Below are 26,733 nucleotides of genomic sequence, written 5' to 3' on the forward strand. Positions count from 1 at the left end.
TTTCCTCAAGAAACACACTACTTATTACTTATATTAAGGACCTATTTGTTTTCTATCATAATTATATAATCCAGCTTATGAATTATATAAACATATATTGACCTGTTTATGGATTATCGTAATCTAGACATCTAAATTACATAATTCATCTGATAATCTGTGTTGTTTATTTACTTCTCAACTTATTTAAGTTGAATTATATAATTTAGAGGGTATACTAATATTGCAAGCTTATTTGTCTGTGTCAAATCAGGTATGGGACTTTAGGTTGCGCAAATTTGTTTCTGAGAAGCGAAAATTATTATCTCGTGAAACTTTTGTCTTCTCACGTCCTAATGTACCGTTACTACTTACACCTTCATCTAAAGGCACTTGCCGTTTCTGGGACGCTAAGAAATTCAGGTAATAAATCACGCGAAAGTTGATCCTCGTACTTTCCCACTGTTAACTGTAATTAGGGTCTTATATGCACATATCAACTCTTTGTAAGTTATTCTTTGAGGTCATGGATCCAAGTATATCACCTGATAAACTGTGTCAAGTCTTGGAACAACACAACGTGCTTGCAATGCCAGCCAATTTAACACATCATCTCTCATTGTTCTAGTTGAGCATGATAATCTTGGTAGTTGTGTGAGGTTGCTGTTTTTCATTAGTAGATCTGTGTACCTTATCCTTGCTATACTGTCCATATATGCTGTGTGCATGAAAGTCTTGCATTGAAAATGTCATGTGCTACAATCGTTAGGACTATTATAGATGTTGCTCACTGCTTTCATTGAAAATGTCATGTGCTACATTGAAAATGTCATGTGAAATGCTCACTCTTTTTCTATTGGTTTGAGTGCAGTTCAAACTCTGTAAGGTGAGGTCTATTCAGTTTGGCCAAAAAGGCATCCCCTACCTGAACACCTACGACGGCCGCACCATCCGCTACCCCGACCCGCTCATCAAGGCTAACGACACCATCAAGATCGATCTGGAGACCAACAAGATCATGGACTTCATCAAGTTTGACGTCGGCAACGTGGTCATGGTGACTGGCGGGAGGAACACCGGGCGTGTAGGAGTCATCAAGAACAGGGAGAAGCACAAGGGCAGCTTTGAGACCATTATGTATTTTAGTTTAGATTTAGAGTACACTTATGTATGCGTTGTTTGACAATGCTTATTTATGATATATTGAATGGTACTTATTTATATTATATTAATTATAATATTGTTCAATATATGTGTATGCATATTTCTCTTTCAAATTATTATAACATGATATCTGAAAAAATGATTATAAATTGAAGAATGTACTGTCATGTAAGTCATTTCGTTTAAATCTTAATAAGACGGCCACCAAAATGTCTAATATCAGTCTACTAAATAAGACGGTTTCTAAAACGTCCATTATTAGTCAACTAAATAAGATGGTTTTCCTATTGTAATCGTCTATTATTGTAGGATATTCGAGACGGTTTGATAAATACTTTATGACTTTTAATGTTTGTATTCTCTACGGTTCTTTAGAAGCAGTGTCTTAAAGAAACCTAATTCAAGACAGTTTATCAGACAAAATGACTTAAACAAATACCTTTTTCAGACGGTTTAGCGGACAAAATGACTTAAACAAATACCTTTTTCAGACGGTTAAATTAAAAACTGTCTTATATAATATCTTTTAAGACGGTTTATAACCATCTTAAATGTGGGACATCTTTTGTGACTCCGTCAAATTTGGACACTTCATAAGCGTCTTAATAACTAAAAATTAACCGTCTCATATAACATGATTTGTAGTAGTGTGATCTCGCGTCAACGGTCATGATCTAACCTAGGCGAAACGGTACCCATCTCCTAATCTAAACCACTCCATCCAGATCTAACGGCAGGAGACCCGTCTTCTTCCCACAGGACCTGCGCAGAGGCGGCGCTCCCTGCCCACAGTGGCAGAGCACGCCGGAGCACACCGACCTAGCATTCTCGAGGCCAATTAGCCAGGGGTGGGGTGCAAATCGATACAGACATCATGGCGAAGCAATTAGGGAAAAACTCACCGCGGATGGGGCACGCAGAAACCTTGCGCCCGGGGTTAGGCGGATAGGCGGCGGCCCGGAAGCTCCGGTGAGCAATCAACGACGGTTCGGTCATCGATCCCGCATGCCAGCGCCACGGGCGGCTTCCCAATGGCTCGGTGCAAGATCCAGACCCGATCTTAGGTTCTAGGCGACCGTGGGGGAAGGGATTCGCGGCGGCGCGGGGCGGCTTGATGCAAGATCTCGTTTTCCCTCTCCCTCTCTTTCTAGTGGTTGATGGTAAACCGATGGTGCAGCCCAGCTTTATAATCTCCAGGGAGCGGCGCCACGACATGCCCCAACGACCTCCCCCCAGCTGGGCGAGTCCGCGACCAAGGCGTCAAGCGCGGATCTCGGGTGTGTTCGTTGTGTCGGAGGGGACGAGTCCGTGCCACGGATGTCGGTAGGAGGTTGGCACAGAATCACGGAGGTTCGGAGAGGTCATTGCGCGGTTCGGTTGCAACGACCCGCCAGATCCGTGGCGAGATGGAGGCGATGACTGCTGCTTCTCTGAGACCGAGCGGGACCTGCGGTGAGTTGGGGAAGGATCTGACCGCGAGGGCCCACCGGCCGGTGACCACCAAGGCAATACACGCAACAAGGAGAACGGACAGGGAGGCTGCTAGGTGGGGCCAGGCCATTGGTCATGGCACGTGACCAGGCGCGAGCGTCTGTGTGGGTTGGGCTGCGCGCGGTGGTAAAATGGTATTGGGCGGAGGCGCGCAAAAATTCGGCCCAAGGTGAGTTTTTTTCCCTTTTTTCTTTTCTTTATTGTTTCTATTTTCCTTTCTTATTTCAATTTCAAATCAAACCAAGTTTTAAATTCTAAATTTCAAATTTATGCACAAGAAAAACTCCACATGATGCACAATTTCTACATAGTATTTCTTCATTTTTTTATTATTATATTAATTAGGTAATGTTTTCAACATGAAGTACACACACCACATTATAGCAATATATTATTATTGGAGTGTGTAGTAGAATTAAAGGTATATTCAAAAATTCTCCCTTTGTTTTGATAGGAACATTTTTCCAATGTCTAATCATTATTATGATTTATTTTGACCATCGTTATTTTATTATGATCATTTACCTTTAAAAGGGGTGAATTATAAAGTTTAATTATTTATCAAAGGTACTTTGCTCAGATTTCTTCTACCAATCCCAAATTCAGAATTTGGGTGTTACAAATCCTACCCCCTTAACAAAAATCTCGTCCTCGAGATTTGTAAGGACAGGGATGTAAAAAGCTTTATTTATAGTTTAGCCTTTAACTTCTAGTTAGTTTAGGAATTAAGAAGTTTCATGTTATTTAGATAGTGGTTATAAAAGCATGGGTATGTATATCCACTCTATTGTGTATGGTAAAAGATGTCTTTAAAGCATAGAGAGGTTTGGTTAAGAAAGGGTAGGGTGAGGAAAGACTCTATCCAAGATTATGGATCTTGATTCCTTTTGAAGATCTGGCTTGAATCTTTTCCTTCCTCGATTTGATGAGGTCGATCATCTTCGATCTTCGTTCTTGAAGTCTTTATCTGAATTAGGGACATGTAGTTAGGATAAATTGTGGGTAAGGACAAATGGTTAACAGGTTGGTGGCATAAGATAAGTGTATTATGGCAACATCTAGGATGGGATGGATGGTCACCATGAGTATGCTGGTAGGTTATTTGTTCATGGGTGATTTGGTCTGATGTAATAATTTAAGTTAAAACATGGCCAGAGGGTCTAATCTATTTCACTAGTATTAACTATTCCTGTTAAGTGACTTCCAATAGGCTTGATCATAATAAATTAGGTAGGATTGGGTATGACTAGAATAGACTAGATAAGATCTTATTAATTAGATCATGGTTGCTACAATAGTGTGGAATAAATATGCTTATTAGGGCAAGATGAATCCATAAGGATAAGGTAGAATCTTTTGAGGTTAGTTAGATTTATTAGGATAAGATAACATCTTTTCAAGATAAGATGAATCTATTAAGATAATAGAGTATCTTTTAAGATAAGATGGATCTATTGAGATGTGATAGATCTTTAATCATGGATAATCTAGATTACTTATGAATTTTATTTATTTATATTTATGCCTATATGTATATGCAGATGTAATTGTGGACATTACTCCACAACTCATCACACTCAATCAAAGATCCAAATCAGACAAGTATCACAAGAACAAACATTCAAGCATATAAATACCTATAAAAATAGTTTTTTTGTTCCTAAGATTAGGTCTCCTATTCCTAAAGGTCACTTTAGGCCCAGGATTTCAAAGTGTGAAATCCACATTTGTCTTTAGAAAGAAAAGGTAAGAGTAATCAGAGTAAAGCGAAAATAGATGAGAAAAGATTAAGAAAAGTTTAGAAAGAATCAGAGTAGCAAAGGTAAGTAGATAATGGTTGTCCAGTTCTATCTAGGTTTCATTCTACAGTCAACATTCCTCTGATACCACTTCTGTCACACCCGGGTTTTAGGGGTCCAAAGCCCGGGCGCGAACATAATTACCAGGTGTGCTGGGACCAAGTCTCACACATATGATGAATCATGGCACATGATCGAATGTCACATCTTTACTACATAACAAGAGTTCTATACAAAATAATAATTACATTATAAGGAGACAACGGTCCAGCAACCCAAAGTTGACTGGGAGGCGACGGCCTAGATCTCTCACGAACACATCACAGCATCCTCCAAGCGCCTCATCCTGTGGTACCTATTCTTGACCTGTGGGGGGTGTGAGACTGCAAGAGTGAGCTCACATACGTTCATCGCTCAACAAGTTGTGGGGAATAATGTGCATGAACTCGCCAAAGGTGAGAGCTCACGTGAAGTGTAAGGCTTACCAAAGAGGATGGTTAGAGCTGAGCATTGCTTTTAAAGTTGGTCAAAATTTTATTAGCAGTTACTAAGTATAAGTAAATACCAACCCAATTAAGAAAAGTAATAACATCACCTGCGATGCAATGCATATGACAAATTGAATTTATTTCCATAAATTAATCATGTGAGGGTCCGAGCTGCTCATGACCGTGAGCACGGCTAGTATACCAGTTTTACACTTTGCAGAGGTTGCGCATCTTTACCCACAAGTCATGTTACCCATCTGCCAAGGGATCGTGACTTCCCATACACCTCTACCGAGGAGGCGAGGCAGGGTAACACTACGAGGCCTTTACAAAGTTCCACTAGCTTCAGAAAACCCGCTACAGTTTATAGGAAGCTCCAATGCAGGGATCCCTCGCATGATCGCCATCGCAGCAAAATCATCCCAAGGACCTCCCTACACTGACCACTCCCCTACTGCCCTTGCCCCTTTCGGGTAAGGTAGTCTTCCACTAGCTTTCCTAATTAATCAACCAAGGGCGTCCATAATCCCTTGTGGTAGCACTGTTTTCCCGGGTGGTCGCTCCATGTTCTAATTAACATAATGATCTTATCATGAACAGTAATAATAAACAGATAATAAAAGTGTGATCATGAATAATGTATCTTCATACCCAAAACCATATAAAGCACTAGCAAGTACTACCCAAAACGTTCAGTGGTAAACAAGGTATAAAGATAGACAAACTAGGGTAACCTATTGGGTCCCATCAAAATTAACCTATGCAGATCATTATGATTAATCAGAACATGGCTGGGTAAAAAGAAGTGATCAAGGGCACAACTTGCCTGGGACTTGAGATTTCAGGTACCAACTTGCTCTTCAGATGACACGTGTCCTCACGCTAGTCGTAGCATTACAAACAAACAGTGTATAGGCAAAATTAACATTACACCAAACATAAGGATAAACTGTATAATTATGATCTACGCGTTGCTACAAGATCGTAGAAACAAGAACAACTAAATTCGGAGCTACGGATATTGAGTTATGAATTTATGAAATCATTTAGCACCTAGAATAGATTAATTCAATTGAGCAATTTTAATTCAAGTTTCATGGCTAAACAAAGGTACTAGGCGATAAACAATATTAATACAAAATTATTGTCTCTGGAATGAATTAATTTGGAGCAAAAATGAATTTAATATGAATTAAGCAAATTCCTAGATTTATTTTTGCACTAAAAATCCTTTTTCTAAATAAATTCTGAATTTCCAAACGATTCTGGACTGTGGACACTATTTTAAATAAGCCTAGGGTGCTCTGCGCAAAATTCCAGGCCTGTTTTATAATTCCTTTACACGTATCAGGACGGCGGGTTTATTGCATAGAAACATTAGGGTTCTTTTGCAAAACGCGCTAACCGAAGGGGTATCGGTGATCGTGAGCTGCCCGATCTGGTTTCAACGGTTTAGATTAGACCTAAGCCGATACACGCCGCCGCGTATCATTTCGATATCCAACGGTCCAGATGTCAAACGCCTGAGATCTGTTCCAACCCGTCCGATCTCGCGTCAACGGTCACGATCTAACCTAGGCGAAACGGTACCCATCTCCTAATCTGAACCACTCCATCCAGATCTAACGACAGGAGACCCGTCTTCTTCCCACAGGACCTGCGCAGAGGCGGCGCTCCCTGCCCACGGTGGCAGAGCACGCCGGAGCACACCGACCCAACATTCTCGAGGCCAATTAGCCAGGGGTGGGGTGCAAATCGATACAGACATCATGGCGAAGCAATTAGGGAAAAACTCACCGCGGATGGGGCACGTAGAAGCCTTGCGCCCGGGGTTAGGCGGATCGACGGCGGCCCGGAAGCTCCGGTGAGCAATCAACGACGGTTCGGTCATCGATCCCGCATGCTAGCGCCACGGGCGGCTTCCCAATGGCTCGGTGCAAGATCCAGACCCGATCTTAGGTTCTGGGTGACCGTGGGGGAAGGGATTCGTGGCGGCGCGGGGCGGCTTGATGCAAGATCTCGTTTTCCCTCTCCCTCTCTTTCTGGTGGTTGATGGCAAACCGATGGTGCAGCCCAGCTTTATAATCTCCACGGAGCGCCACGACATGCCCCAACGACCTCCCCCGCAGCTGGGCGAGTCCGCGACCAAGGCGTCAAGCGCGGATCTCGGGTGTGTTTGTTGTGTCGGAGGGGACGAGTCCGTGCCACGGATGTCGGTAGGAGGTTGGCACAGATTCACGGAGGTTCGGAGAGGTCATTGCGCGGTTCGGTTGCAACGACCCACGAGATCCGTGGCGAGCTGGAGGCGGTGACTGCTGCTTCTGTGAGACCGAGCGGGACCTGCGGTGAGTTGGGGAAGGATCTGACCACGAGGGCCCACCGGCCGGTGACCACCAAGGCAATACGCGCAACAAGGAGAACGGACAGGGAGGCTGCTAGGTGGGGCCAGGCCGTCGGTCATGGCACGTGACCAGGCGCGAGTGTCTGTGTGGGTTGGGCTACGCGCGGTGGTAAAATGGTATTGGGCCGAGGCGCGCAAAAATTCGGCCCAAGGTGAGTTTTTTTTCCTTTTTTTCTTTTCTTTATTGTTTCTATTTTCCTTTCTTATTTCAATTTCAAATCAAATCAAGTTTTAAATTCTAAATTTCAAATTTATGCACAAGAAAAACTCCACATGATGCACGATTTCTACATAGTATTTCTTCATTTATTTTATTATTATATTAATTAGGTAATGTTTTCAACATGAAGTACACACACCACATTATAGCAATATATTATTATTGGAGTGTGTAGTCGAATTAAAGGCATATTCAAAAATTCTCCCTTTGTTTTGATAGGAACATTTTTCCAATGTCTAATCATTATTATGATTTATTTTAACCATCGTTATTTTATTATGATCATTTACCTTTAAAAAGGGTGAATTATAAAGTTTAATTATTTATCAAAGGTACTTTGCTCAGATTTCTTCTACCAATCCCAAATTCAGAATTTGGGTGTTACAATTATCTGCTATTATAAAGTTGGCTCAACTGTGCTATAATCCAAAGTACCTGGAGAAACCACTTCCATGTTCAGCTTGCACAACTCGTCACACAGAGCGGCGATCTTAGACTCCATGGTTATACAGTTGCACTGAGCTTTTCGACTTAAGGCATCTGCCACAACATTTGCCTTGCCAGGATGGTAATGTACTTCTAGATCATAATCCTTGGTCAATTCCAACCATCTCCTCTGCCTCATATTAAGATTAGCCTGAGTGAAAATATACTTGAGACTCTTGTGGTCAGTATAGATATTACAATGAGCTCCCATTAGGTAATGTCTCCATATTTTCATAGCATGAACTACCGCTGCCAACTCCAGATCATGGGTGGGATAATTCTGCTCATGAGGCCTGAGTGCTCTGGATGCGTAGGCAATAATTCGGTTGTTTGCATCAAAACACAACCTAGTCCAGTGCCCGAAGCATCGCAATATACATCAAATGATTTGGTGTTGTCAGGCTGTGCGAGCACGAGTGCTGTCGTCAGATGCTGCCTCAAGGCATGAAAGGCATCCTCACATTTCTGGCCCCAATCAAATTTCACTCCTTTCTTCAACAATTCAGTCATTGGTTTAGCAATCCTGGAGAAATCCGGAATGAATCGTCGATAGTATCCTGCCAATCCCAGAAAACTCCGAATCTGTTGCACTGTGGTAAGAGGCTTCCAATCCATCACTTCTTGTACTTTCTCAGGATCAACTGATATTCCATCCTGAGAAATGGTGTGACCCAAGAACTTGATCTCCCTTAGCCAGAAATCACATTTGGAGAGTTTGGCATACAAATGATGATCGCGCAGCCGCTGAAGTACTATGTGCAAATGCATAGTATGCTCCTCTTCATTTCTTGAATATACCAGAATATCATCAATAAAGACCACCACAAATTTGTCCAATTCCGGCATAAACACTGAATTCATCAAATACATGAAGTATGCCGGAGCATTGGTCAGCCCGAATGACATCACCAAGTTCTCGTAAAGCCCATATCTGGTAGAGAAAGCCGTCTTCGGAATATCGCTGGCCCTGATCTTGATTTGATGATAGCTAGAACGAAGGTCTATCTTGGAAAACACTTTGGCTTCGACCAACTGATCAAACAAAACATCAATGCGGGGCAAAGGATAGTTGTTTTTAATGGTTACCGCATTGAGAGGGTGGTAAACGACACACAGTCTCAGACTCTCATCCTTCTTCTTTACGAACAAGGCCGGACATCCACATGGTGAAGTACTTGGGCGAATGAACCCCTTGTCCAACAATTCTTGTAACTGCTTCTTTAGTTCTGCCATCTCTGCTCAAGGCATCCTATAGGGTCTCTTGGATATAGGTGCAGTCCCGGGTTGCAGCTCTATGGCGAACTCTATATCCCTATCGGGTGGCATTCCTGGCAATTCGTCTTGGAAGACATCAGGGTACTCACAAACCACTGGAATCCTCTCTACGGGTGACTCTATCAGGGCGAGTGCACAAGAATGGGTACAACCTTGGCCAGGGAGGTACAAGGTGATTTCCCCACAAGTAGGTGAGTGTATTTCAATGGCTCTTGCTGCGTCGATGTCAATCAATGCATGATGTTGTGATAACCAGTCAGTTCCCAAGATGATATCCACGCTCTCCAATCCCATGATAAGGAGGGTGGTTTTAAAAATAAGACTACCCAATTTTATGGGCACATGTCGGTTGAGTTGATAGGTGGCAACCCTGCCTCCCGGTGTTGCAATCATAATGGCCCCATTTGTGTGGTGAAAAGGTAGCTAACATTTGGCACTAAATTTTGTGCTGATGAAACTGTGTGATGCACCAGAATCAAAAAGAACGACTGCAGGGTAATTTAGAACGGAAAAGATACCAGTCATGACGGGTGCTCCCTCCGGAATGTTAGCTAATGTGGTGAAGTTCAACCTGCCCTGCCTCACTTGCACCCTCTGCTTCTTGCCTTGATTTTGATTTGCATTCTGCCCATGCTGGTTTCTGGGGCAATTCTTGGCGTAGTGTCTGGTGCTGCCACAAGTGAAACACTTGTTATCATTGCCCTGTCGGTACTGCTGCTGTGGCTGGTTGTTGTTCCTTTGAGCAGAAAACTAGGAGCGGTTGGGTGCCTGTTGCTGCTGCTGTGGTCAGATCACCCATCGTCCTTGCTGTTGAGGTCCTCTGTTCTGAGTATCGGACACAATCCTGAAGCGTTGAGGCTGTGCTAATGCTCCTGCCATAGGGGTCTTTCTCTTCTTCTCTGCCTGACGGGCTGTGATACAATCCTCCTGAGAGATGGCCATGTTGACCAACTCATTGTAGTTGTTGGCCCTGACTGTGTTGAGATGGTCACGGAGCTTAGTGCTAAGGCCCCTCCTGAATCTATCTCTCTTCTTCTCATCAGTGTCAGCATGGTAGCCTGCATACTGACATAGGTCATTGAAAGCTTGAGCGTACTGTAACATGGTACGACTTCCCTGAGTTAGTGCTAGAAACTCATTGATCTTGCGGTCCATGATGCCTGCTGGTATGTGATGCTCTCTAAATGTTGCTTTGAACACTCCCCACTCAACCACATGGTCAACCGACTGCATAGCGAGGAAATGGTCCCACCAGGTACTAGCGGGCCCACGAAGCTGCTGGGCGGCGAAACGGACCTTGGCCACATCTGAACAATCTCCATTAAGTAGTGGGAATTTGGATTCCACCACCCTAAGCCAAACATCAACATGTAGTGGATCATCTGCCCGAGTGAACAACACCGACTGAGTACTAGAAACTCCTAGTAGGTGGCCGCTGCCGGGGCACGCTGGTGATGATCACCAACCCCATAGTGCTGAGGTGGTGGCTGACGCTGAGCGAGCTGCCGCAGAATCTCATTTTGCTGAGCCATCAGTTCCTGCATGGTAGGAGGCTGCGGCGGTGGTGGAGGAATGCGCTCATTCTATCCACGACACGCTCTTCCTACCATCTGAAATTTAGGAAGTTCTGTTGTTATACTTAAAATCCGTGATTGCATACGATAAAAGAACTTAAACAACGAAGTTTGTAGGATTCCAATTATTGCCTCGCTTTTCACAACTGGTACCAATAGGATATAATTTCATTCATAAACTTAAAATAGGAACCATCTATCATTCATCTTGCCAAAAGAGTTTTCAACAGTTACAGCAGTGCCCAAAATACTCAACTCTCTAGCCTAGTACCTCCACGGTGCAAAAGCTAAGCTAGTTTCAAGGAGTCCTACTACTGCACACTTCTACCTTAACTCTGAAACCTAATGAGCAAACGAGGCAACGCTAGACTCGGGGGAAGGTGGTCTTCATGAGCCAGCAGTGTCTAAGCTAGATGCAGGCTCCAGCTCCTCTCCTCCCTCGATGTCCACGTCCTCATCGGCCCCTTCTGCCTCCATATCCTCAATCTCTTGATGGTGCAGATCCAAATGTTGGTTGGCTTCCTCAAGTTGTTGCTGGGTGGTCTGGAGCTGATCTTCCAGAACTTCAATAGTGTTCTCCCTAGCTTCCACCTGATCCTCGAGCTCCTTTATATGGTTGGCCATCTGCTCCACCTAGAGATCCTTTTCCACCAGCTCAGTGGACAAGTAGACAACAAGGTCCTCCCGGTTATCCAGGGTGATCTTGGTAGACTCCACTAGGCCCATAAGCTGGGACATTTCCTCACCTCGCAAGGCCTAAAGACGATACAGGGCACTCATGCATCGCACCGTCAGGTGAGCGGTATGTCCAGGGTAGAGAGCCCACATGTCCTTGGCGTGCTCAACCCGATCCTTCCACATTGGGTCATCCTCCTTCTCAGTGGGGAACAAGCCAATGGGGTGGGTTGTCAACTCCAAGGGGTGAAATCCGCAGAAGGTTGTCAGCACATGCAGAGCAGTGGACTCAACAGTATCCTCGGCCCTGAAACCGAAGGACTCTGAGTCCAAGGAACGCCAGCCTAGCTGTAGGGGATGAGGCTCCAAGGTACCCGGTGCTCCTCGAAGAGCTGCACCGCGTACTGGGGAGGCGCAGCGTAACTTGCTCCCTGCAGTACCTCCCACAAAATGCGGGGAAAGCCCTCTCGTGCAAGACCGTCTATGTGGGAATGTGCGTTCCCGCCGTCCGTGGGTACGTAAGAAGTCATTTGTGCAATGGCAAGTGTAAGCGAAAAGAAAAAGAATCCAAAAAATAAATAAAACGGAAGCTAGTGCCAAAGACTAGGAAAAAAATTTCCTGAGGACTTGGCTTTTCTAGGGTTAAGTGGCAATATCCGTTATAGCCTTCAATTCCTGTTATGGATGTTTCCTTATTTATGTACCTTACTGTTGATACTAACATTTTACTAAGATGAAAACAAGAAAAAGGATGCATGCATGCTCGTCCTAAGCGTCCTCACATCAAATATATAGGGATATAGAAATCCCCCATTTATATCGTAGCAGCCCTTACGGCCTACTCAAATAGCCACCTAGCTACCCATCTAGTATCATAAGGCTTCACGTCCTAGGTCTCCCTTATCGTCCTGACAGCGATCCAACTTGGTTTCTAAGCAAGTTTTACTTCTGAAAAGGTCGGTAATTATGATTTATTGATTCCTCTGAGGTGGCAAAAGCTCCGATACTAGTTGTGGCGGAACCGCCCGAATTATTCCAACTTATGTGCCAAAGTCCCGCCTTAGAGGCTAGACCACACTTAAATAGGAATAAACTGTCAGCCCCTCGGATCTAGTCCGACAAGGCCACTAACAGGATCAAGTACCACATACTCACTCGAAGGTGAGGCACAGAGCAAATACAATAAAGCATAAAACCATAAATTAAAGAAGTGCTTAAGGTTATTACAACATCATCGGAGTTTTGCAAAAGTAGTAATCATTGTTCTGGATGCAGCGAAAGTTAACTAACGGTAAATAAAAGGGAGGATGGGGAAGCCTGGCCCATCACTCCTCATGCTCCTCTCTTGCTGAGGTAGGGTCCCACTCGACTATCCAACCCGATGGCAGGGTGGACGACCAAGTTACTCTAGCAACCATATCCTCTAGAGAACCTATAAAAATTATGCCACAAGCAAGGCTGAGTATACTAATACTCAGCTAGACTTACCCGGTGTGAGGAGTCTACTCCTCTACCTCTAGACATGCAGCTGTTTGGCTGAGGGGTTTTGTTTGCCAAAAGCACTAGCTGAGTCTAAAATCAAGTTTTAGTTTTTCAAGTTTTAGTATGATCCTTTTTAAACTAGATGAGTACCTAGCTACTCATACATGGTATCAAACATTTTTAGCAATCAACATCTTTTGCCAATAAACTCTTTTCCACTTATTACTCAATGCAGCAGCATGGATCAAGCAGTCTCATTAGCTGCGAGAAGCAGATGATTCGAATCGAGTTTTAACCTAGCAAGGTAAACCTAAACACACAACGTGGCGAGGCACTCCGTCCCCACACATATCAACCGTCCCCATCGATTCCCCGTCAACAGAACATGGCTCACTGCCTTGGCGTACAGTGCCTCACTGACCCCGACTGCCATTGTGCAGTGACCGCACTTGTACCCACCATAACCGGAATGGGAGACCATGTCTCAGGTCTCGTGAGGGGTAAAGTCTACGGGCAGGTTCACTCAGGTACTAGGCTTACCGATTTACCATATTTCTCGGCATGTGCTTAGTACGTTCAAACGCTTGAGACACGGTACCACACCTTAATCCTTATTCCAATTCTCATCTTGTAGACAACGCGTCCCCATGGATCATTGTCCACCGACCATCATTATTCCAATATAAAAATGGTTACAACCAATTCCTGACCTCGCGCGACTGCTAGAAAAATCACTCGACTTCTACCGAGATCCCTAAATAGTAAAGCAGCTACTCGACCTAGCATACTAGTATCCATCTCAAAAGGAATCCTGAATTCATGCAACTAGGGTTTCAGTCAACTCTTACACTTAAGTGCACAATACAAGCCTACAAACATTAAGTGTAGTAAAATAGCATATATAATGGTTATGCATAAAACCGGGGCTTGCCTTCAAAAGCTAGTGATGGCAGTAAAATAGCATATATAATGGTTATAACTAACTTGTTATTTGAAAATATCAAACAACAGAACTTATATTTTTTCCTAGATTCATACTAGCATATCAGTAGTTATCCCTAAGATTGGGGTGGTTTCTCCTTAGGGTTTTTTTCTAGGATTTTTCTAAGTTCTTAATGTTTTTATGAAATAAAATGTGGTGCATTTCTTTTGTACTAACAGAGGGTTCAACAAAATTTTCTTATGAACTATGTTATTTAAGCAAGCTAAGAAAAATGTGGTTTCCCTCTGGTTCTTGTTTTAAATTCCCTTTTTCATTTTCTTAAGGTTTGGACCAAAACAAGTTTTAATGGTTAATCCCTCCTTAACCTAGTATACTGAGGAGTTTAACATTTTTAAACAGGGTAGTTAGTAGTTAAGTATGTCTCTAATTTTTCTTACCCTCAGTCCAAAAGTATTTCTATTTTCCCTCTATTTATTTAGTTTTGGGTAGTATACTTATTTAAATTAAAACTCTAAAAAGTCTTGCAGTGCTCAGGGTGTTTATTATTTTTCCTAAATAGTTCATAATATTTAGGACCTAGCAAAATTGGTTTGACCAAATTTGGTTGGATAAAACTCAAGTTATGAATTTTTCAAGTTCTGTACTCATTTAAAAGAATAAATCTTAAAGGTTTAAGGAAAACAGGTTTGCACTGGGGCCCCTGGGGTTTTCTTTAACTAAATCATTTAAACGGTGCCCCTGCGGAATTGTTCCACCGAGTCACTGACTTTGCAAATACCCTTGGCTTTTATCTCTCTCAACCCGAGCTCCCTCCCCGCCTGAACAGTAACCACAGAGAGGAAAAAGGGTGGCGCGGCTTACCAGCGGCGGGAGAGGTCCGGTGGAGGGCTGGGCGAGGTCCGGGAGGTCCTGGCGGTCACGTTGAGGGGCGAATTGCCGGCGATGATGGCCGGAATAGGGCTGGCCGCGTGCGCTGGCGGTCGGGTTCATCGGCGGCGTGTGCTGCGGCCTATTCGCGGCGGTATAGCTCAATTGAATTGCACGGGGAGCTTCACTAGAGGTCAAAGATGTCGTAGGCACAAGGAATCGACGAATGGCTTACCGTGTAGCTCGGTCTATGTGCGACGACGGCTGGTTGAAGTCCGGTGATGTCAATCTGGCGTCTCCGGTGAGGTGGTGTTCGGTCTGTGGGCTCGGGGAGCTTCGCTGAGCTCCAGGGAAGCTAGCCGAGGGGTCGGACGGGGTGGAGGGCTGGCGTGGCCGGTCAACGATGGGCGGGGCTCGTGCGGCCGCTGGCATGCCGTTCTCTGGGCAAACGCCAGTGAACTCGTGCTCGGGCAGGGTTGGGAGCGTGTGGGGGTGTACAGTCGAGGTCGGGGTGGGCTTTATAGCTGCGGGCGCGGGCGTGGGCGCGGGGTTGATGCGGCGCAGCGCGGTGCGTGCGGGCCAGGCGCCGCGGTGTGCTCTGGCGTTGCCAGGGCGCGTCGAACACGTGGCCATGTTAATCTGCCCGAGTTCTTGCGCCTGCAGAGCTCCCAAACGTGGAATCTTGCCATATGACTTGTGTAAGATCTCTTCCCTGCACCTAGAGCTATCTAGTTCATGTGAGCTCCAAGGGGAGATCGGGTTTGGCTTGGAAGATATGGTGGTGCCAAGTCTTGTCTGTCTGCACTATTCACCCCGCGACAAAACAGATGCCAAACCGTGTCAAACGACCCTGGTTTGGTTTCAAATTTTTTAGGGGTGTGCCTTGGGTAGTTTGGCTACTTTTTGCTATTTGGACCATGTGGTTTTGGCGCTAGCAAATGGGTGAACACTTCTGATCTTTAGGTTAGGGCTGATTTTGGACTTAGAGAAAAATGGATTGCTCTAGTGTGCTCTCCACTTGGGGGCTTTATTTGGGGTTTTTGTAGGACCTTTTTGTAATACCTCCCTTACTATATTTTGTAGATTTATTAATGTACTTCAACTTTGGTAAAGGGTTCAATCCATGAATTGACCATTTGTATAATTTTTCCTTTAACCCAATGTTTGGGGGTCTAATGGTTCAAGAGGGGAGATTAGGGTTTTAGAACCTTTGTCATAGGTGAAGATATATGAAGGCTAGGGTATCTCTCCCATCATGATCACTACTTAGCTTATCCATGGTTCCAAAGCTTTAGGTGACTTCACTTTCCACTTAACACATGTGATAATAGGCCATAGGTGTATGCATTGAGCCAGGGCCTTGGGTAACACCTGGGGTGGTACAGCAATCTCACAGACGGAGAGTACATGTTGATCTAGGAGCAAGGTGTTACAGGAGGCGATGTTATTAAGTATTATTAAGTATTACTAAGTATTATTAAGTATTACAGGAGCTTCATCGCCAGAAAAGCTTTGATGTACATCGATGGAAGTACGACGAAGCAAGCTTCGTCGCAGTGAAGCCGGAAGGCGATGTAAGAAGAAGGTGTTGTTCAAGCTGTTAAGTGCAAATGACATTGCTGTCCTCATGACATTTCTAAACCTTGTATGTAATTTTTGAGGGTATGAATGTAATATCATACAAGCTGTATGATTGCCTATAAATAGATGAACAATACCCCCATACTGTTCACGCTGGATTGTAATTGCATTCACGACATTGCCTTCAAGCAAGCCGAATGTATCAATGTGATATGAACTTTGATGATACTAATATATTTAGTATGGAATGAATATATTGCATAGTATTACATTTGTAATTATGTTTCTGTATTTGTAATTGATGAAGACTTGTTCTTCATGGCCTTCGTCCAAGATTCATTATACCTAAAGGGGAATAATGTTTCGAAGGACGAAGGTCTTTAATGATTAACAAATGTGTTGCCTTGTTCTTGATTCATAGTAATCAAAAACAAGCGAGCAACATTGGCGCCTACCTTCGGTGAACTCAAACGACCACCTTCGTCAAGAAGAACTCCAACAACTACCTTCGTCATGCCGTCGAAGAAGACAGCAGCGCCAGGGGCTACCCTTGCACCGCTGGACACCAATAAGATAGGATCTTTCTAAGGGAGGCCCGAAGCCAGAAAAGGAAAGTTATTAGCCCAACACCACATGAAGAAGAGTTGGACCAAGAAATCAGGGATCTAGAAGCTATTCATCAACAAGTGGAGAGAAGAAGGGAGAAGATGCTTCGGCTGGCTGAGCTCCAGAAAAGGATTGATGAAGCAGCCGAAGAGATGTGTCACATCACACAAGACAACGAGAAAGGGCATAAGCCACAACAGAGAGAGCTTCGTCAAGAAAGCCCAAGCCATGATGACATATGGTATGACGACTTTCATCATGATAACATTGCTTTTGATGATGCTTCTCCCTAGCTACAGAATTGCAGGCTACCCCATGGCCACAATCATACAAACCACCATGGCTTCCCATGTATGACGGGCATTCGGACCCGAAGCAGATTCTCATGAGTTACGAAGCAACCATATCATCATATGGTGGCAACACCGCTGTCATGGCAAAATCATTCGTCATGGCAGTCAGGAGTGTTGCTCAAACCTTGTATTCTTCTCTTCGGCCAGGAACAATCACATCATGGTAGAAGTTGAAGGATGTGTTAGTCACCAGCTTTCAGGGCTTTCAAACAAAGCTAGTGACTGCTCAAGCCTATTTGTGTGCACACAGTACCATGAGGAATATTTGCAGGCATACATCCGAAGGTTTCTGCGTCTCAAGGCTCAGGCGATAATGATTCCAAATGAGATTGTCATTGAAGCCAACATCGCAATATTTTGCTAGGAAGCCCCCACAAACCCTGGAGAAGCTTCTCCAGAAGATGGATGTGTACATCAGAGCCAACAATGACTTCCGGCAAAGAAGGGAGGAGGCTTACAGATATTTTGAGATGACCAGGGGCCTCAGAGGAAGGCTCCACCCAAGCCATGTCAGGACAATACATAATCCCAGCCAAAGTGAACACATGGGCAATCACAACCAAGGGCACCAACATAGTTCCTAGTGAACTGGGACGCAGCAAAGCTCCTTCAGACCACCAGCCCCAAGAAGCAGAGGGGGGCGAAGCTTCGGAGGAAGATTCAACTCACAACCAAGAAGGTTGTTCTACTTGTTCTGTGGAGAAGATAAGGGGCACATAACTAGGACTTGTCAAGTCATAATACTGAAGCAAAAGGAGATAGCTGAGGCCGAAGCACAGCAGAATCAGCCGAAGTAAGTCTTACATACTGCTTTGTGTTATTCCCCATACATTCCAGAGTATGTGGGCAATCAACAACCATTTTCACAACCTATAGTTTCAGTAGCTTCGGCAAGCCACTCTCCAGCTACATGGGCCTTACCACAACCACCGGTCATGGCTCCAACTTTGTCCCAGAACCAGCAGCCTGAAGGGCAGCACCAAATTAACCAATAACGCGATGCAAGAGAAGAGTTCGAAGCTCGGACAGTTAATAGCTGTAAAGCCCAAAATTGGTAAAAATGAATAATAAAGAAATTGATATATTTATGATAGTATTTCTAGATTTTTTTTTTGAAATCTTTAAAATTTAGTAGGACATTTCCTCTTCATAATCAATTGAGGGCACCAAAATTTGTTAAGTAAACAACAAATGGATAAGGAAAGGTTGATCTATTGTCAACGGTTTGTGGCAATACATTTTTATGGAAAACCTAAAATTGACCTCAACCTATAAATGAAATATAGAATGGAAAATGAGGAAGGAAATCTTAATAAAGCCATTTATTACCTCCATAATTAAATAATAGAGGGAGAAATGAATAATAATGAAAAGAGGATTTATCTTTACATTAGAATTATATTTAAGAGTTGACATCATAAAATTCAAACAGGGTTTTGAATTTGAATTGGATATTTGAGACTTGAAATAGGAAGCTTGAATTCAATTTGAATTTGAAGCACAAACTTGAATTGAAATGAGAATTAGAAAACAAACTAGAAAAAGGAAAAAAAGGGCAGACCAGCGCTTGGGCCATTTCTGCTCTCCACTCGGCCCATTTCCTCACCCGCGCAGCCCACATAACTCCGCTCGTCTCTATGTCAAGTGGGCTCCACTTGTCACTGCGCACCGGCCCACTCTCATCTCTTGCTGACACTGCCGCATCGGGCCCGCGAGTCAGTCTCGCCGTGCTTTCGCAGCGCGCGCGCCGTGTGTATCAAACCCGCACCGAACCATGGGCCCCACTTGGCATCCACTAACGCACACCTCCCCACAGTGGCTTGTTTCACTGAATCATGGGACCGCCCATCTAACCGCATCCTTCTCCCTTGGGTCGTTGTACCAGATGCCGATTTTTGCGCACCACAACAACCTCGCCGCATGGATTTAGGGTGAGCTCCGACCGAGCACATCGGACTCCGCACTTTATAATCTAGGATCCACGACTATCTCACCCATCTAGCCAGTGCTCTGCAAGCACCAAGCGCCGCCTAGGCCCAGAGAAGAAAAAAAGCTGTCGCGCCCCTCGCTTTGCCTCCACTGCCGCTTGGTGCTCGCCGTGGGGTCGAGGTGCATCGCTATTGGGTATATATCACGTATCGCCTGGACCTTGGTCGCCGGAGTCAGGGGTGTCCTATGAATTGCTCACTGGAGCCCGTGTTCGCCGTGGACTGCATCTCATTGTAGCCTGGGTCTCTTCGCCACCAAATCCGGTAAGTTTAGTCCCTCATTAGTTCGTCGCAAACATAGCATGGTGTAGCGCCTGTCAGTTTTGAAATAGGAGCACTTGAACGCTAACAGGCCCTTCGTCGGCCATGGCTCCGTCGTGGATATTGGGCGGCGCCGCCGAGCTCGGGTCGGTGGAGGGAGTGGTTTGGCCACAATCGTTGGATACTCGAGGAGCGGATCCGATTAAATCATCCCATACCCCTTCGTATATTGAATGTAGAACATTGATGCATGATCGAGTGGTGGGGAGTGAATCTCGTGTTTGGGCCTCGGTGTGTGGATCTGATCGTTGGATCACGATCCAAAGGCCCTGGTCAAATACCGGTGTATAAAACAATAGATCTAATGCCAGCCCTCGATATCTGATCGTGCGGCTCAGAATGACCCGTACCCCTTTGGCTGGGAGATTTTGCATTAGAAGCCCTCGACTTTTGAGAAACCAACCCGCGGTCCACTGCGTGGTTATACTGAGCCTTATGAATTCTTGCACCAAGCCCCCTGCGTTTCTCAGTTTTTGGTGCGCAGTCAAGACAGTTAATAAAACCCAAGAAATTCAATTCAGAAATGATTTTCAATATAAAAACAATTGCAGAAACTTGTTTAATTCCTATAAAATTCATTTTAGCTCCTTTTTAGTCCATTCCAGTTCCTAAAATTTTGTATTAATATTGTCTATTACTTGGTAACACTATTTTAACATGAAACCCATACTAGAATTTATTACTTAATTAATTTTGTACCAAACACATATAGACTTCGAAAAATCATAACTAATTCATTTCAACTTTGTTTCAATCCGTTCAAGTTGTGTTAGCCTCGTATAAATATTTACTACGCAGTAGCAACATTTGTTATATGATATTCCCTACTTTTATAATTAGGTAACTAATTGGATTGATCCGTGTCTATTGGATTAACTTCTTTAATATTAATATAGTATTCTGATCTTATGGTTATAATTTGACTAGATGATCTTTAATCAAATAATGACTTAGATTAAAATTGAGATAATTATTCATAGAATAATCTCTCATATGATTTATACTAACCAATTTATATTATAGTTTAATATTTTAATCACATAGATCTTCTATGAATCATAACTCCTTAACCGTAACTCCGATTTTAGTGATTCTCGAGCCCACGATATCGTTACGACGTGTAGATTATTATTATGTAGTTTTCTCTTATGTTTGGTATGATGTTAATTTTGTCTATACCATGTTTGTTTGTATTTCTACGACTAGAAGTGAGGTCACGAGAATCTGAAGATCATCCTGGTACCTGGAATCTGAAGTCCCAGGCAAGTTGTGTCCTTATCACTTTCATTTACCCAATAATGTTCTTTATAATCACTTTATCACGCATAGGCTTAATTTTGATGGGATCCAATAGGTCACCCTAGTCTGATTATCTTTATACTTGTTTACCCCTGAACTATTTGGGTAGTGTTGCTATTGCTCTATATGGTTTTGGGATTAATATTACATTATGTACATGTTCCAATTATTCTGTTATTTTATTTATGTTCATGTCAAGATCATTATATTTTTAATTGGAACATGGAGCTTAACTTGAGAAACACATGCCACCTCAAGGGTGGAATGGGACGCTCTTGGCTGACTAATTAGGAAAGCTAGTGGAAGACTACCTTACCCGAAAGGGGCAAGGGTAGTAGGGGAGTAGGCATGTAGGGAGGTTCTCAGGTTGATTTTGCTGCGATGGTGGTCAAACGAGGGATTCCTACAATTGCTCTTCCCAGAACTGTAGCGGGTTTTCGGAAGCTAGTGGAACTTTGTAAAGGCCTCGTAGTGGATCCGTAGCCATTCACCTCAGTAGTGTCTAAGGGTCTAGCTAACCCTGGCAACATGGGATACATGACTTGTGGGTACAGGGTACAACCTCTGCAGAGTGTAAAACTGGTATACTAGCCGAGCTCACGGTCACGAGCAGCTCTGGACTCTCGCATGATTAAATTATGGAACTAAATTCAATTTGTCATTTGCATTGCATGGGATTGTTTATTAACTTTGTTCTATTATTCTTATTATGGTTTGGTATTTACTACAACAGAACAACCCTGTAGCTACGCATGTCTAGCAACGCATGGTTTTATATGTTGCAAGGAAGCATATAACAACACTTATTATGTGTTGCAAGTGTTATGTATTGCTTACGAGCACAAAGCAACACATATTATGTGTTGCAAGTGTTATGCGTTGCTAACGAGCATAGAGCAACACTTATTATGTGTTGCAAATATCATCGATGTAGTTAATCTATGTTGCAATTAAACCATTAAGTGATTACATATGTAGCCATAGCCATGATTTATATATGTTGCAAGGTAATCCATACAGTATTCTAAGTATAAGTACTGTAGAAAATTACTATTGTAATTATGCATACTGTACAAATTTACGCAATACACTGTAAAAATATACAGAAAATTGATATTGCAAAAAAATAGTGGCGTAGTGGCGCTAAACTTGGTATTTGATCCTGGGACCTAACCAATTGGCATACCATAATCTGTGCTTTACTAACCATAAGAGCTATTCAAGAGTTGTGATATGAAAGTGTTTATATTTTACTTATTCAATCTTCTGAACGCGGTGGAGCCCAGGCTGGGGAATGGTACCCTCATTTTTCCTTATTATGAAACCAGAATCGTACCCTCTCATTTCTCTGGGGAATCGGTTTTCCCAAGTTGGACGGCGGCCACCGCGTCAGCGAAGACGAGAAAGAGGTAATTCCTCCTTCGTATTCCCCATTCAACCTAGATTTCTAGGTTTTCTCTTGACTGTTCCTGCACTGCGACTTGGCCATGCCCTCGATGCCTCACTTCACTCGTCGTCATCCTTGTCTTCGGTCTCGACCGTCCTGCGCGTACACGCTGTGCTACGCCGTGAGCTATGCGCTAGGCTTTCCCCCTCCCTTCTATCCAAGCCGGCACCTCAAAGAGGATGCCGTTGTGGCTGTCATGGATCTGTCACATGCGCGTATTGTTCTATCTCATGGGTGATGTCTGACTATATGTTTGTATTCCTGAGTGGAGGATGGGAGCCTGATAGATTCAGCTGGTGCCTAGTTTTTGCTGCAAAGGCATGAAAAGTAGAGTAGCTTCTCGCAGACTTTGTAGCCCGCAATAGTTTAAGTTATTTGATTTGTACATAGTCAATTATAGTACTTCATTGTTTGGATTCAATTTTGTTTACTGAATACGGTGCTTGAGAAATTTTTAAATGACTTGAAGGTTCATTCCTGAATACTAAAAACCAATTATTGCACAAAGTGCTGACAACTAAATTTTTAATTTTGTATTTGTTACTGAAAACTTTATAGTGCACTAAATTTTTGTTAATGAAAGAGGAAAAGCCATTAATTTATCTCTGTGCGCCGTTGCTGATCTTAGGGAGGTCAGTCCTATTCCCTTTGTCTCTGTGCGCCGTCGCTAATCTTCTCTTCGTCTCTGTGCGCTATAGTTCCTCTTCCCTTCATCGAAGTTCCTAGTGGCGTGGATATTCTGGATCGAAGGGCTCATGGCACAACTCTTCATTCCCTGCATAGTTCCTAGCAGCACAACGACATAAGTCTGAGGGGGAGAAGCCAATCATCAGCCGATAAGTTTCTTGATTTCCTCTCCTTGTTGCCTCCGATCGACGAACACTAGGGATGCGCTTCCAACCTATATCCGGGTCTCAGTTTCTTAGGGACTGCATGAAAGGTTGAACTAGTACCATTATTTATCGACTTTCTAAGAATCAGGAGAAGAGTAAGGTATGGAAAAATTTCTGAACATATCTAAAACATGATATTTGTTTATGTATAGACTAGCTGGGTAAATATAATTTTGAGCTATTATTGTGTTACTTGTAGACATCTAGAAATCAATATACTAATACAATTGAGAAATAAGTTTTAGATTTTTTATAGTAGAATTAACATCAGTATTTTTTATAGTTTCATAATGGATTTAGAGGTGGTGAAGCTTCTTTTGCAGTGTTCTAAAGGCTCGGCTCAATCTGTAGCTGGTGTAAAAGGCTTCTTATAATTTGCATTCAAAGATAAGCCTGAAGGAAGCAAGAATTATTGCCCTTGTTAGTCATGCGTGCACACTACTGTGCAGCCAAGTGATGTTATGTTTGAGCATTTGGTGTGCAATGGGATACTTGAGGATTATGGCCAATGGGATTTTCATGGAGATACTTCTGGGCATGGAAATAATAATATGGGTCAAAATAGTTGTAGTAAGGAAAGACAAGTTAATATGACACAAATGATTCATGATACAATACAACACATGTACGATGACACACCTATGGTTGATGGCAATGCTCCTACGAAAGGGTCCTGTTTGGATGCAGCAAAGTTTTATAAGATGATTGAGGAATCAAATCAGCTGCTATGGACAGGATGTGAGTTGACAATTCTGACTTTATTGGTGCTTCTATTTAATATAAAATCAATGAACAAATGGACGGATAAATCTTTTGGTGATCTTCTTGACATTCTTCGTATGGCTATACCAAATGAACAGCAACGCCCCAAGAATTTTTATGAAGCCAAAAAATTATTTTAAAATTCAGATTAGGGTATAAGGATATTCATGTGTAAACCCCTGGTGTTTATATTTCTCTCGACAACGAGCACTACAAGAAACTGGTTAAAGAACGTGGGTGACAAACCGTCGAACTTAATGTAATAAGCCGTCGAACTTACCGTAAGAACGTGGGTGTACCGACGAATATAGCCGACGGCGATTTTTGGACGAACTTAGAGAAGTAAGTTCGACGGCCCCCACGTTCTTAACTTTAAGAACGTGGGTACCGTCGAACTTAACAGTAAGAACGTGGGTACCGTCGAACTTAACATTAAGAACGTGCGTTTTTAAGTTCGACGGGGACCGTCGAATTTAGAGAAGTAAGTTCGACGGTACCCACGTTCTTACTGTTAAGTTCGACGGGGACGCGTGGCCGTCGAACTTATGTGGCCTACGTGGGTCTGCGTGGGCTGCACATTAAGTTCGACGGTACCCACGTTCTTAACTTTAAGAACGTGGGTACCCACGTTCTTATCCCTTTTCCAGAAAAAAAAATAAAAATTACAGAAATGAAAAATTAGACAAACATAAAATCACACGCAACATAGAATATCACATATAATACAGAAATATAGAGTATTTATTAATCAACTGGTTGATGGTACAGGGAATCACATAATCTGGCCCATACATGGGTGCTCAAATAAGGGGGTTGCTCTAGAAATTTAGTTCAAAGTTGAACTAAATCCTAAGGATTTGGATTCCATCCCCTTTATCCAAACAGAATCTAAGAATAGAGACCTACTACCAGTCAGAATGACATTGATTTCATGAACATTTCTTTATAGGAGCACAAAAAGATACAGACTCTACTTGTAAAGAGGCATGAGAATTCAATAATGTCAAGGCCAACACAAGCTTCAGCCGTCCATCAAGCAGAAGCTTCAATACGAGTCCTGGCTCCACATCCATCTGGAGCAACCAAGTTTCTGCCAAAGTTCAACTGCCTGCCTTAGAGAACTTCCCTGCTGAAAAAAGATATGCACACAAAAAGAGTTAGGAACAAAGGTATGTAGGGCGTGTTGGGAAATAACATAAGCTGTTCAATCTCCAATGAGGATAAAACAGAAGTCTACCTAACGTGAAGTTGCAACAACCCCTTAAGCTATTAGAAAAGTGAAGAGAAGTATGTTCGCATGCAGTTTATACCATATTCATATATTTATTGATGTATGATTCAGTAAAAATGTATTTTTAGTTGTTACAGTGCTGAAGTACTAACAGAGATCACCAAATCAAAGTCACAGAAAGGAAATGTGATTTACCATGTTAGCGGAACAATTCTATGATTTCTGGCAGCATATCAATCATTTCCTTGCAGAGGATGTGAAAGACGCCAATTAAGATGTGTACGCCCACTTCTGTTATGATATAAAACCTGCGAAGCCAATAGTCAATGAGAGGACCAGCTAAACATAAAAACAAAGCAAACACTTGTGGTTCTGCCCAAAGCCATAAATGGAAATAATATCATACATCAGTTACAATAACTCCCTCTTCAAGGGCCACATTAGTCAGTTATGCACATCAAGGCAAGAACCATACATATGGATAATGAATACAAGTATGCCAATAGTATTTTTAAACCATGCCCATTTCATGTAACCACTAGCCAAGCTACCCAAAGAAAAGGTTTGGACAGTATGGTGATCCTGGGAGCATGGGCCTCATGGCTTCACAGGAAAAGAGGAATTTTTGACAGTTGCGGCCCTTCCCTAGTAAAGGCACAGCAACAACATTCCTTCAAAGAGAAACTGAGGCTGAGTCTTGGTGCTTCACTGATGCTCAAAAACTTCAGGAGCTATTTTTTTGTCATGTCGAGGCTAGAAAGGTCGCGACTTTCTTCCTTGTAAAAAGGGTTTGAGTGCTGTGTAGTATTTTTTTCCTTGCAACCTTCTGTTGTCTCATAGTTGAGGCATAAAGGTTACCAGTTGCCTTGTATAGGTTTATATCCCTTTTCTCTCTCTCTATAATATAAAGATACACAACTCTCCTACGTGTTTGAGAAAAAAAATAACTACATCAATAAGATGTATTGCATTTCTACTGATTTCAGTTGTTAACCAACAAAACAATCCAAACATACCTTTTCCAGTACGACATAACATAAGCCACATAAGAAACTAAAAGGACAAATAAGCAACTCACAACTTTCTGATCGCTTCCTCCTGTGCAGAGGTATTTGTCATTAGGGGCCACAACAACCTGGAATTTATACAATGAAAATCAATATCAGAAGAGGTAAGCTGAAGGGTACTTTCTGATCGCTTCCTCCTGTGCAGAGGTATTTGTCATTAGGGGCCACAACAACCTGGAATTTATACAATGAAAATCAATATCAGAAGAGGTAAGCTGAAGGGTGCCACAGGTAGAATATCACAATATAGGCTCACCACATTAGCACATCGAGTATGGGCAACGATATGTCTGACACAAGGTTGACCTAAAGTAACGTCCCACATTCCAACACTAAAAGCA

General features: G+C 43.0%; 1 long non-coding RNA gene across 1 annotated transcript; it reads right to left on the reverse strand.

Annotated features, from left to right (window-relative positions):
• Positions 1 to 24,829: 24,829 nt before the first annotated feature.
• On the reverse strand, positions 24,830 to 26,484 carry LOC109941602 (uncharacterized). Its single transcript, XR_002264266.2, has 3 exons — positions 26,404 to 26,484; positions 25,521 to 25,633; positions 24,830 to 25,223 (listed from the first exon to the last, which is right to left on the reverse strand). It is a non-coding gene; the product is annotated as an uncharacterized lncRNA (long non-coding RNA).
• Between the last annotated feature and the right edge of the window lie 249 nt (positions 26,485 to 26,733).

This window comes from Zea mays, chromosome 8, assembly GCF_902167145.1.
Source record: "Zea mays cultivar B73 chromosome 8, Zm-B73-REFERENCE-NAM-5.0, whole genome shotgun sequence".
Lineage (NCBI taxonomy): Eukaryota > Viridiplantae > Streptophyta > Magnoliopsida > Poales > Poaceae > Zea > Zea mays.